The sequence below is a fragment of the Apium graveolens genome, chromosome 10, assembly GCF_009905375.1.
Source record: "Apium graveolens cultivar Ventura chromosome 10, ASM990537v1, whole genome shotgun sequence".
Taxonomy (NCBI): Eukaryota; Viridiplantae; Streptophyta; class Magnoliopsida; order Apiales; family Apiaceae; genus Apium; species Apium graveolens.
The window spans coordinates 100,042,190-100,056,568 of record NC_133656.1 but is presented as its reverse complement, the minus strand read 5'-3'; positions in this window follow the sequence as shown (position 1 = coordinate 100,056,568).

Genomic DNA, 14,379 nt, shown 5'->3' with positions numbered 1-14,379 from the left:
ATTTGCCATCAAGGCATAGTTCTCCTCATCTTCAGAATCTGAAGTGTCTGTCCAGCTTTTCTTCTTTGTGACAAGAGCCTTGCCTTTGTCACTCTTTCCTTTCTTGCAGTCAGGAGATATATGGCCTTTCTCACCATAGTTGTAGAATTTGACATTTGGGTAATCTCCTCTATCAGACTTTCCTCCTTTCCCTTAAGATTTTCCTCCTTTCTTTGTGATACCCTGCACCATAAGAGCACACAGCTTCATCATCTCTTCATCAGCATCTACTTCAGGTAGACTTTCAGTTTCTGAATCATCATCATCAGAACTTGATGATTCTGAATCAGACTTTATGATGAGAGCCCTTTCTTTTCTTTTCTTTGAGACAACCACTTTGGGGGATTCCTCCTCAGCATTAAGAGCAACTGTCCTTGACTTTCTCCCATGTCTCTTGCTTCTTTGATCCATCTCAAGTTCATAAGTCTTGAGCATTCCATAAATTTCATCAAGAATAGTTTCATCAAGAGCATAGTTGTCTCTTATAATAATAGCTTTCAAATCCCAACTTTCCAGGAAGAGCTAAAAGGAATTTTAGATTTGAATCTTCAATGTCATATTCTTTGTCCACCAGTGATAGATCATTCAAGAGTTTGACAAATCTGTCATATAAGTCAGTTATTGACTCATTACTTTTTGAGTCAAAGTGTTCATACTCTTAAGTGAGTATAGTCCTCCTGTTTTTCTTGATTGCATCAGTTCCCTGACACCTTGTTTCCAAAGCATCCCATATCTCTTTTGCAGTCTTGCATTGAATTACACTATTTGACATGACATTATCAATGGTACTATGCAGCAAATGCCTTACCTTTGCATCCTTGGTAATAGATGAGATATCTTCAGCTGTGTATTCACTTTTCTCCTTTGGTATGGTCTTTGCTGGCTAATCTGCAACTACAACAGAGAGCTTGGTTGGCTTATGTGGTCCTTCATAAATTCTGTGAAGGTATTCTGGATCTGTAGCTTCCGGAAACATAGCCATCTTCATTTTCCATATGGGATACTCAGAAGGTCTCAACATGGGAACCTTGATAGTCTCATATCGACTGTGGGTTTGAGTCTTTGGAGTTTCTTCAGTTTTGGCGGGCTTGGTTGGATTTTCTGCTTCTTCAGACATGATTGTTTTGGATCTTTACTGTATGTGTGTTAACAGATAGGCTCTGATACCACTTATTAGGTCACACAACACTGTAGAATGGGGTTGAATAAAGTGTAGAATACAATCAAATTGATTTACAATACAAGTAACAGAAAACATATGTATTCGATATAATAAACTCTGTTACAATGGACCTGTTCTCTCTCAGTGATGAACAAATATCACGAGAGCTGCTAGGTTACAATGTATGATCTTCTCGATGATCGTAACTCTTATTGAGTAAACCTATGTCTGTGTTTATATAGACACACAGTTACAAGATAACTTCTAATTGATATGGAATATAATTCTGTCTCCTAAAATATATCAATCAGATATCTTTTATAATTCTTCTAGTCCTCTAACTCTTTCCATGCATATCTTCCTTTTGTATTAGTCTCAATCTTCTTTCCTATAAATCAGCTTCCTTCCTTAACTGTTAGTCCTCCAGTACTTCAGTTCTGATATTCATCTTTTGATATTATCTTCTGATAATCTAAGTCCTGATATCCTTAAGTCCTGACTTCCAGTAAATCCTGATTCCAGTAAGAACTGATATTTCCTGTTAGTTAAGATCTGAAAACTAAACATGAAACATATTAGACATGACATCTCAAATATATCCAATATATACTCTCTCCACTCAACAGTTATATTTTTGAAGCATGGGATACACTTTACACATGGCAACATGTGAACAGTCAGTAAACGGTTAGAACAGGAGTTAATGGGCACGTAAAAAAGCAATAATTACCGTGCACATGCAGTTTTTCAGGACCAACACGTTAACCACTCTCACATAATGATTATGACTATTTTTATTTTACCCAAATATATTCTGATTTAAATATGACTGTTGCAGATTATACCACAAATAATTCAAGTAAAGAAAAATGCCACGTAAGCATCAAGGAATTTATCAGGATTTAATATCACAACTTAACTCATATCAGATTTTAACAGTCATCAGAATCTGGCTTCTGTACTCAATAAGTGAATGTGTGTTCCTGTAATTCTCCGTACAAAGACTGACTTGTTTTCTTCAGAGTTTAATCATCAGAACTTCCATCAGAACTTGTCCTCATAAATTATGCAAATGAGACTTGACTGTTTGTCAAAAACAACTTATTCACCACGGTAATTTTCATCTTTCATATGGAGTGAAAGTGTGTGCATTTAGCAAAATATCAGATAAAGATTAAAGTCTGATAAACTTCAGTACATCTTAGAAATAAGGCATAACTCAGAAAAGTGTTAAAAATCTATCATCAATCATGAAGTCTACTATAGAACAAATTTATGCATGAGTCCACCTCAACTGTTTGTGCTCATTTTATGCATCTTTTGAAATTCCTTAATACAGCGGCTTCTCAATGTAAGTGAGTCACGACTGCTTATCAGAATTTATGATGTTGTCAGAGTATTTCTCCAGTAATCAGAGAATGTGAAAAGTCACCAAGAAAATTTATTTGCTTTTCTAATGCATATTACATAATACCAGAAATGCACTTGGGTCTTCCCTTCCACATATTTACTCTAGATCTCAAAGGAGTACCTGGCTTTTATTCTTTTCTTTTCTTTTGATAAGTGACGCTTATCAGCATGTAGTTCATCCTTAAGATTTACTAACATCAAAATTTGACAGATAAGAAACAAGATTCTAGTTTGTGACTTAGTAATAAGATACACAAAGTAAACTTAACTAAGCTCAATATCAGAATTTTCTTGCGTTAATGATTTCCACATGAGCAACTAATTAAAATATGGGATTTCTAGTATGTTAAAGACTACTAGGTCAACATCTAGCACAGTTATCCTCATTGGATTGAATAGTCATAGAACATTCAAAACACTTATCAGAGAATATAGATCCACATCAGATAACAATCAGCATTTAATGAATTTTCAAATTAAGCACATATTACATAGAGATAATACAATCTGTAAATACTGATCATAAAGTCTGATGCATGAGAACAAAAACTAAGCAGATGTAGAGAAAGAACCTGAAACCATTCCAAGTTCATTTACCAATCTTATAAAAGTAGCTTCATATAGTGGTTTTGTGAAGATATTTGCTAGCTGTTGATTTGTTGGAACAAAATGCAATTCCACTATACCTTCATCCATATGTTCCCTTATAAAATGGTACCTAATGCTGATGTGCTTTGTCATTGAGTGTTGAACTGGATTACCTGTCATAGCAAAAGCACTTTGATTATCACAATAAATAGGGATTTTAGAAAATTCTAACCCATAATCCAGTAACTGATTCTTCATCCAAAGAATCTGTGTACAACAGCTTCCTGCAACAATATATTCTGCTTCTGTAGTTGATGTGGAAATGGACTTCTGTTTCTTGCTAAACCAAGAAACCAATCTGCCTCCAAGAAATTGGCAGCTTCCACTAGTGCTTTTCCTGTCTATTTTGCATCCTGCAAAATCTGCATCTGAGTAACCTATTAGCTTAAAATCTAATTCCCTAGGATACCACAATCCTAAATCAGTTGTACCCTTGAGGTACTTGAAAATTCTTTTCACAGCTGTTAATTGAGGTTCTCTTGGATCAGCCTGAAATCTTGCACAAAGACAGGTAGCATACATGATATCAGGTCTACTTGCAGTTAAATAGAGTAAAGAGCCAATCATACCTCTGTAGTTAGTAATATCTACTGATTTACCAGTATCCTTATCTAACTTGGTTGTAGTAGCCATAGGAGTGGATGCAGTTGAACAATCTTGCATTCCAAATTTCTTCAGTAAATTTCTGGTGTACTTGGATTGACAGATAAAAGTGCCTTCTTCATTTTGCTTGACTTGAAGGCCCAGAAAATAGATGAGTTCTCCCATCATACTCATCTGATATCTTGACTGCATTAGCTTTGCAAACCTCTCACAGAGTTTGGCATTTATAAAACCAAATATGATATCATCAACATATATCTGTAACAAAAGTAAATCCTTTCCATGGTTGAGGTAAAATAAAGTCTTGTCAATTGTGCCTCTGTGAAATCCACTTTCCAGAAGGAATTGAACTAAAGTCTCATACCATTCTCTTGGAGCTTGCTTAAGGCCATAAAGTTCTTTGTCAAGCCTGTAGACATGATTGGGAAATTTAGTATCTACAAAGACTGGAGGTTGTTCAACATATACCTCCTCTTCCAATTCTCCATTGAGAAAAGCACTTTTCACATCCATTTGAAAGACTTTGAACTTTTTGTGAGCAACATAAGCCAAAAAGATCCTTATGGCTTCTAAACTAGCAACTGGTGCAAATGTTTCATCATAATCAATACCCTCTTATTAAGAGTAGCCTTTAGCAACCAGCCTTGCTTTATTCCTTGTAATTATGCCATCACTGTCAGTTTTGTTTCTGAACACCCATTTTGTGCCAACAACAGATCTGTTCTTTTGGTCTTGGCACTAGGGTCCAGACTTTATTTCTTTCAAATTCATTAAACTCTTTCTGCATTGTTTGCATCGAATCAGCATCTTGAAGAGCTTCTTTCACTTTCTTTGGTTCAGTCTGAGATAGAAAGGAATGATAGAGACATTCATTTGAAGTTGCAGTTCTAGTTCTGACACCTGCTTCAGGATCTCCAATGATTAAATCAGGTGTGTGTGCTTTAGTCCACTTCCTTGCAGATGGAAGTTGATCTCTAGAACTGGATCCTCCCCCATGATCCATGCTGTCTCTATCAGCATTTTATGATGCTCCCCCTGTAGTTATGCTCTCTGAGACTTCAGAATTTTAGTTTGATTTTTCAGGAGTTGAAGAATTAGAGCTTCCAAAATTATCAGAACTTGGCTCATCACAACTAGATGAATCAGAACTTAAAGAGCCAGTGACAGGTTCTGATGCTTCTCGAGAGTCTTGAGATGTGGTAGGATCTTCAGCTTGCTCCCCCTGGACAGGTGCATTTTCTTTTGGAGTTGTTACCACAGTTTCAATGACAACAGAACTTAAACCGTCAGAACTTACAGGATCAGGATTTAAGTCATCAGAATTTACTCTCAAATCTCAGCTGATCATGATCATTGAAATCTTCAAGTCTAGTAATCTTCTTATCATCAAAAGAGACATTGATAGATTCTGTGACGACTGAGAATTTTGCGACGTAATTATGTCAATAAAGAATGCTTTATGTGATGTGATTATAATTATGTGACTACGTGGTGATTAATTGTCTTTTCTGTATATTAGAATATAGGAGCGTAAATAAAAACGTTCCAATTTAAAGAGTCAGCTTAGGAGTTAAGCTGTGTCGTCGAGCCGTCAGGTAGAATGGAACCCGTCCTAATAAGGAGTTAAAAAATATAAAATGTGAACTTTGTGTGATTGAATGAAATGAATGTGTAAATAAAGTATTTCATCCTAAGTGATGTGTCGATTGATAATGATAATGAGAAGCGTAATCGAAACGCTGAGCGTCGGGCCGTCAGGCTGAACGTGACCCGGTACGCGTAGAAAAGGATAAAGATTAAAGAGGGATAAAATCTATGATCAGACCTGAGTCGTTGTGTGATCGTATATGTGTGATTGCTTGTCTGTGTGCATGATTATGTGCCTTGTGACATTTTTTATGAATTTAAAGGAATTCTTTAATTTAAATAAAGGTTTATTTAAAGCATGGGATTTGTTTTGTTATCTTCGTAATAGTCCTAGTGACTTTTTAAAAATGATGAAAGGATTTATTTGGTGGTCTTTGTATTTTAAATTGATTTTTAAGTGGAAAAGTGTTATTATAAGCCCGAACTTGCGAAAATACCATAAAATTAACCGTTTGCTCAAAAATCTATTATGAGTAATGGTTGAAAAGCTAATTTCAAGATCTACGTTTCAAAATCATCAATCACTATAATTTCCAACTTTCTAAGAGAGATATATTTATTTTTCCACCAATAATCTATGGGAGTAAAAAGAGAAAGGAAAATCACTTTATAAAAGGGAATTAGAAATGTACTAAATTGCCCTTGATTTTGATTGAGTATAAAACTCATCCGCCCCCCCTTTTCTTTCTTTTTCCCGAGCACATCAATCTATCTTTTCTCTTTCTTTCTCACACTCTCTCTCGGCTACTCTCTCGCTTTCTCTCTCTCTCTCTCTCTCTCTCTCTCTCTCTCTCTCTCGGTTCTTCTTTTCTCTTGGTAAACTCCTTGTTTCTTTGATAACTCTCACCAATCCTTCTCAAAATCTCTTGATTAACACATATAAGTGGTTACTGGAGTGTGCATGTGTGTGTTTATGCTTGCATGCGAAGTGTGTGTGTGTGTTTGGGTTCGGTTTTGAGCCGAGACCCGGGGTTTGCTTGATCAATTCTTGTTTCTGTGATTATTGTGATGAAATCATATTGCATGTAGTGTTGCTGCATTTTTTTAGAGAATCGAAGGTTTTATGGTTGGATACCCTCGAATGAGGGCACCATCGTGAGGCCACCGCCACCGGTGATGAACTCCGGTGAACCGGTGGTGAGTCGTGATGTGAAAAACTGAACTCTAATACCATAAAATCTGGTTTTGGTGTTTACATGCTTGGATCGTTTAAATTTCAAAAAAAAAGAGTTTCGTTTTCTAAAGGATAAATTGATATGTGTTTTGTCGATTTGATTATGGGTTGAATTGTGATTTAAGGATTAAGAGAAATCATTTGAATGTGTTGTTTTCTTGAAAAACCCGAATGGTTTTGATCCTTGGAGTGATTGATTTGATTTTTCTTGTTTAATAAAGTAATTATGGATCTTTATTAGAATGGTTAATGGATTAAAAGGAGTGAAATTGTTATTGCATGCTAAGTTTTGGTCCGAGTTTTGTACTAATGAAAAGGGAATTAAAATTTTGTAACTTGATTCTTGGTTAATTAGCTAGTCTCGAGATTTTCATGTTGATTTAGAAGAGGAATTAGTGATGCATGTTAAAGTATAGCCTTGCATGTAAATGTCAAGTTAAAAATAAGCTAAAAAGGATGAGTGTTGGAATAATCTCAAGTTTTTAAGCAAATCTAATGCTTGCATGTCAATGTTCGACCTTTGAATTATGTTTTGCGAATATAGCCGAATGGAATGTAGGAATAAAAGGAATTGATTTGATGCTAAATCAATGTATGAGTAATTTTAGAGATTATGTGATTTATATGTTTATGTGGGTTCGAATTTTGATGTTAAAAGAGAAGAGAATGATTCTTTTTAAAGATTTATGATTATGTTATATGTTTATGTGAGCTAAGGTGGAGATTGATTGATTTTGATAACCATAAGTGATAGTTATGGTTGTAAAGGTTTAGTTGTGAATAAATGATGTACTCGTAAGAATTATATTCGTATGATTTGAGAAATAGCTAAGGATAAGCAAGTACTTTTGATTGTTAAGTATATAAAGATATAAAGGTTACGAGAAAGAAATGTGTTATGTGTTATGTGCTTATGTGTATAACTATATTCGTATACTCGAGTCAAGGATATAATCGAGTTATCGTAATTGAGTGATCGTTCCGGGAACGAGAGTTGAGAAACTGATTAAGGTTTTGGTTTTATTGTAGATTCGGAGCGTGAAGGCATTCAGGCTAGGAAAGGAAAGGATATACTAGGTGGCAGTAGTTCAACCTTCAGGAAAGAAAATTCAGGCAAGTAACTCTGATTACTTGTGTAAATGGTTATAAGGAGAATGTTGTTCATACCATGTAGAGTATTGAACTGTTTAATTGTGAAACCCTGATATTGATTCGAGACACCCTGCCTTTGATCTTGATAAACTGTTATTGATAAGTATACTGATTCAACCCTTTCGATAATTTGTCCTTCCTGTTCAAAGTTATTTACTAAGCCATGAATTGTATTGAACCCTATAATTATCCTAGTGAACCCTGTTTAATGATACCTTATTTCCTGATCACCCTATTGATCCCTAAACAGATGTTGATCCTTCTAACTTAAGTGCCTTGTTATCCTTGATACAGAATCCTTAAGAATTGTTCCTTGCTTATCTTTGAATCACTCCCTGAACTTTGTTTATCTTAAAATTTGACTTAAGAATGAGTTTCGACTCGAAAGAGTCTGAATGATTTCATATTCTTGGTAATGATAAAATGGATTTTTGAAAACCTATTTGTTTTTCCAACTCAAGGTTTTCCAAATGAATTCCTGATGGATTGGATTGGGACGTAAGAGGCTAGTGGGACTAGTCCAGTCATGGTAAGAGGCTAGCGGGGCTAGTCCAACTTAAGGCTGAAATTATGTCAATTGGTACCTTAAAGACCGGATGGAGGTCGGTACGGGCTGATCACCCGTATTATAATGAAATGGGAAGATAAAGTGATCCAATCAAGGGTTCTAAATGATTATTTAAAAGGGAACTGAAACTTTCTGTTCAGTAAATTGATTCTTGAAAATGAAAATGGTTTATATTGTTTTGAAAAGAGTTGATTATGTATTGTGAAGCTTAAAGCTCGAGAACCCTGATTCTTAAATCTGCTGATCATATGATTGATTCAATATATTGAAATACTGTTGCTTTCCTCTTTTTGAAAGATATATTCTGATCCTTTAATGATTTGTGATGAATGTCGGCTTTCGACCTACGTTGAGCCTTGTTCCTTAAAAGCTCCATGTTGTTCCTTCAAAACCTTTCCTTAACCCAAAAGCTGGAAATCTGCCACCTAGAACTAATAAAGTAGAATGCCCTGAGTTTGGTAAAGTATATTGTGAATTGATATCGTAGAACTGCTTTATAGTTACTTGCTGAGTTTTATACTCATATGTTTTGTTTTAATCTAACCATGGCAGTTAAGCAAGAAGATGGCCAGGCTTAGGCGCACTGCTCGTAAGAGCGTACCTGGTGGTCCCTACCGTGTTGAGGGCTTCCAGTTGCCAGAGCAGGTAGTGGTATTTTTGAGTGAGCACGTGCCTAGAAGGAAACGTATAAAGATATAATGGGTTATCTGTCGGTTCCCAGCCGGAATCGATATTGTTTATTTAATAATATTTTGGGGTTGTAAGTTATATCTTTTGATTGGTAGTTGTAATCTTGTCTTATATTTTATCTTGTTGATCCTGTTAGTAGTTAATCAGGGTTTATGCTTATTTAATTATTAGATTAAAGGTGTGTGAGTCCTCATTTCCTAACCTCGAGATTGAGGGCGTCACAAGTTGGTATCAGAGCTACAGGATCTAGTCCCTGAGACAAGTCAGGAATATAAAAAGGGTATTTTCGGTATATATCTATATCGCGAGAGAGTTCGACTCAGATAGAGTTGAGTTAGACTATTGGGTATAGTCTAAGAAAAGTGTGTATCAGCTAGAGTGGAAACTAGAGTTAGGGTGTGAGTTAGCTGGAAGCTTTATTTAACCCTAACATTATTTCTTGGTTGCTGTTTTGTGTTTTCTCTCAGGATCCTAGTAGTGGTAGTGACTCAGACTCAGAGATTAGTTTGACTGGTACCCCAGTGGACCCCATTCCACCCTCTCCAGAGGAGCCTGTGTATGTTAGTTCAGACCCAGAGGATGACCCTTCTGAGAGTAGTGAGATCCCTATGCAGATTTCACCCTTGAGGCCAGATTCAAAGACCCCTTCCCCTGATCCAGAGTTTGAGATGCCTAAGACTGTACCTGTCAGTGTTGATGGCAAGTTAGCCCATGATCGAGACTTTGTGTACTCCCGCATTCCTGAGTTGGGAGCTTTGGTGGATAGGCTAGCCAGAGAGTCTAGGCAGAGTGCTTCAGTTATGGATGATGAGTGGCGAGTTCGGGTGAAGATGGTGGAGCAGGTTGCCAGGAGGAGACTGGATGAGGGACTATCCACTAGTGATGCTGATGCTGAGGCCCGGAGGCTGCATAAGATCATTCGCTGGATGTTGGTTGTGTTGAGAGAGATTCTAGATGATTAGACGGAACTGTTGGTTGAGCCCGTAGATTGTTGTTTTTCAGCGCCGGTAGGCTGTGGGATACTTGGTCAGATGCCGGGATCCCTTTTTCATTTATCTTGTTGTATTTCAGATCTGGGTTGTAGTAGTAGTAGTTGGAAGTTAGGGGTAGAGAGGGGGATATTTTCCAGTTTTTCCTCTGTTTAACCCTGCTATATTATTGTACCTTATTTCAGAACCTGTGATAGCCAGACTTATCTTTATGTACCCTTGTTGAAATAAATCAATTGTCTTGTTTTCCATTGTGTACCTTAAATATCTCATAAACTTTTCTCAATATCATGTTTCTATACAACCATGTTTTCATATAACCATGTTTAAAGATCATAAAACCCTATTCCGTGCCATGATAAAACAACACTGATATGAGAATTCTGTAGTAATAGGATTGCATGTGCAAATTGGGTAAAACTTAAAACCCACAAAAGAGATTTTATAGAAACTGTTGTTATATATATGCCATGCCATCGTATTGCTAAATAATTGCTCAATCAGGTTTGTAAGAAATGGCCAACTGACCAGATCACCAAGAAGAAGAAATTCCCACCCAAGACCCAGAAGTAAACCCAGAAACCACCATGATGAGTAGACTTGCTCAGCATTTGCAACAACCTGTGGCCCCTAAAGTTGGAAACTTCAAACACTTTCAATCTGTTCATCCCCCGGAGTTCTTAGGTTTGCCAGACCCGATTAAAGCGCAGTCGTGGTTGAGAGAAATGGAAAAAGCTTTTGAGTTAGCAGAAGTTAAGGACGAGAAGAAAGCTCAGTATGCAAGTTATTACCTGAAGAACGAAGCAAGTTTCTGGTGGGAGTCTTCTAAGGCATTGTTGGAAGGCAAAGACTTAACATGGGAGAAGTTCACTGAGATGTTTCTGGAGAAGTATTTGCCGAGCTATATGCAAGCTCAATTGGAAATGAAATTTCTGGATCTTAGACAGGAGGATATGTCAGTAGCGGAGTATGAAGTGAAATTCTCGGAGTTGTCTAGATTCGTACCTGAGTATGTGAATACAGAGGCGAAGAAGGCTAAGAGGTTCCAACAAGGACTTAAGCCGTGGATTAGGAGTCAAATAGCAATGTTGGAGATCAAGAATTATGCTGCCTTAGTTCAAAAGGCAATGATAGTGGAAGGTGAGTGCAAAGCTGCAAGGAGAAAAAATGAAGGAAGAAAGAGGAAATTTGAAAGTTCAGAGCAAGATCAAGGGAGTTCAAAGTTTAGAGGGAAGTTTGGCAAGAATGGTGGAGGTCAGAACCAAAACTTTCAGAAGTTTAAACCCGGTAACAGAGCTCAGAAGAACCGTTTCCAGAAAGCAGGACAACCGGGGAATGACAACAGACCCCAGATGCAAGAATGCAAGAATTTTGGAAAGAGACACCCGAGAAGGTGTAATAAGTTGGATGTAACGTGTTTTAAGTGCAATCAGAAGGGGCATTACTCTTTAGAATGCCCAAGTGGAGCGAGGAAGCCTGATTTGGTTTGTTTCAAGTGTGGTAAAGTGGGCCATATGGCAAGGAATTGTAAAGAGCCTGTTCAGAAGGCTAATGTTCTCAGGATTGCTGGACCGCCGTCTCTCCCAACACCATCAGCTCAACCCAGAGCTAGAACCTTTAACATGACGATGAAAGATGCGGTGCAAGATGTGGACGTGGTAGCAGGTATGCTTGTTAATAACTCAATAGAAGTAAAAGTTTTGATGGATTCTGGAGCAACTAGATCTTTTATCTCTGAAAGTATTCTTGATAAGTTAAATTGTGTTGCGTACCCTCTAGAACCTAATTTGATTATAGAGGTAGCCAATCAAGAGAAAGTTATTGCTAGCAAGATTTGTCCCGATTGTGAGGTGACTATAGAAGGTCGGCACTTTTCTGCTGACTTAATTCCCTTTAAGTTAGGAGAATTTGAGGTCATACTAGGAATGGATTGGTTGTCAAACCATGAAGCGCAAATAGAATGTAGAAGTAAGAAGGTGAAATTAAGAACCGAGGATGGTGAAGAAGTGATATTCAAAGGAAAGAGGCAAGAGAAGAAATTTCTAATGACTGTTGAGGAAAGAAGATTAATACGTCAAAGATGCAAAATTTATTTGGCTCATGTCGTGGATGTGGAGAAAGAATCGGTAAAGATCGAGGATATTCCGGTAGTAAGCGATTTTCCGGATTTATTTCCTGATGAATTGCCTGGACTACCTCCAGACAGAGAGATTGAGTTTACGACTGATTTGGCTCCTGGAACGGAACCAGTGTTATAAGCTCCCTATCGCATGGCGCCAGTCGAGATAAAGGAATTGGCAGCTCAGTTGCAAGAATTGTTGGACAAAGGAGTGATCCGACCGAGTGTATCCCCGTGGGGCGCACTGGTGTTGTTTGTAAAGAAAAAGGATGGAAGTATGAGGTTGTGTATTGATTACCGCGAACTGAATAAGTTGACGATTAAGAATAAGTACCCTCTACCGCGGATCGATGACTTGTTTGACCAGTTAAAAGGAGCTTCGTGTTTCTCAAAGATTGATTTAATATCTGGGTATCATCAATTAAAGATCAGAGCGGAAGATATACCCAAGACAGCGTTCCGAACGAGATATGAACACTATGAGTTTTTGGTAATGGCATTTGGCTTGACGAATGCGCCAGCCGCATTTATGGATCTTATGAACAGAGTGTTCAAGCAATATCTGGATAAGTTCGTTATTGTGTTTATCGATGATATACTGATTTACTCCAAGACGGAAGAAGATCATAAGGAGCATTTGAGGATTTCCTTGAAAATTCTGAGAAAAGAGAAGCTGTATGCTAAGTTTTCAAAGTGCGAATTTTGGCTAAAGGAAGTGCAATTTCTTGGTCATGTAGTTAATAAAGAAGGAATCAAAGTGGACCCAGCCAAAATGGAAGCTGTAATGAATTAGGAAAGACCCAAGACTCCTACGGAAGTTAGAAGTTTTCTGGGATTAGCCGGATATTACAGGAGATTTGTGCAAGATTTCTCTAAGATTGTCGTTCCGTTAATAAAGTTGAAAAGAAAGAATGAGAAGTTTGTATGGACAGAAAAGTGCGAGGATAGTTTTCAAGAGTTAAAGAAGAGGCTGGTAACCACCTCAGTGTTGGTATTACCAGATGAAAAAGGGGAATTTGTGATATTCAGTGATGCTTCATATAAAGGACTTGGATGTGTGTTAATGCAACACGGGAAGGTAATAGCATATGCGTCAAGGCAACTCAAGCCGCATGAGCAAAAGTATCCAACGCATGATTTGTAATTGGTAGCAATTATGTTTGCCCTTAAGATTTGGAGGCATTATTTGTACGGGGAAAAGTGCGAGATTTATACGGATCATAAGAGTTTAAAGTATATCTTTACTCAGAAAGAATTGAATATGCGACAAAGAAGGTGGTTAGAATTAATCAAAGATTATGATTATGCGATAAACTATCATCCTGGAAAGGTAAATGTGGTAGCAGACGCTCTAAGTCGAAAGGAAAGGTTGAATATGTTAACGACATCGGAAGAATTGATCAAAGATTTTGAAAAGATGGAAATAGAGGTGCAGACTCCAGAATTTGGAGGTGAAGCTATATATGCAATGTCATTTCAACCCAAAATTTTGGAAAAGATTCGATGTTGTCAAGAGCAAGTGATGAATCGCGAAATGGATAAGTTGCCGGGAGAAGAAATTAAAGCTCAAAAGGATGGAAAAGGAATATACCGTGTTAACTCACGTATTTGGATACCTAATGTCATGGAACTAAAGCACGAAATTTTGCAAGAAGCGCATAACTCGAGATTTTCAATTTACCCTGGAAGTATGAAGATGTACCAGGATTTAGAAGAAAGTTATTGGTGGCCAAACATGAAAAAGGAAATTACGGAATGGATAAGTAAATGTTATACGTGCCAAAGAGTCAAAGCGGAATATCAAAGGCCGAGTGGATTGCTTCAGCCACTGGATATAACCGAATGGAAATGGGAGCATATGGCGATGGATTTCGTGGTAGGATTACCTAAAACCAAGTCAAATCATGATGCGATTTGGGTGGTAATCGATCAGTTGACCAAGTCAGCACATTTATTGCCGGTAAATGAAAGGTTTTTGTTGGAAAAGTTGGTCAAATTGTATTTGGATGAGATCGTGATGCGTCATGGAGTTCCTGTATCTATCGTGTCTGATAGAGATCCAAGGTTTAACTCGAGATTTTGGCGACAATTCCATGATCATTTGGGAACTAAGTTGAAAATGAGTACGGCATATCATCCGCAGACAGACGGACAAAGTGAAAGGACAATTCAGACAAT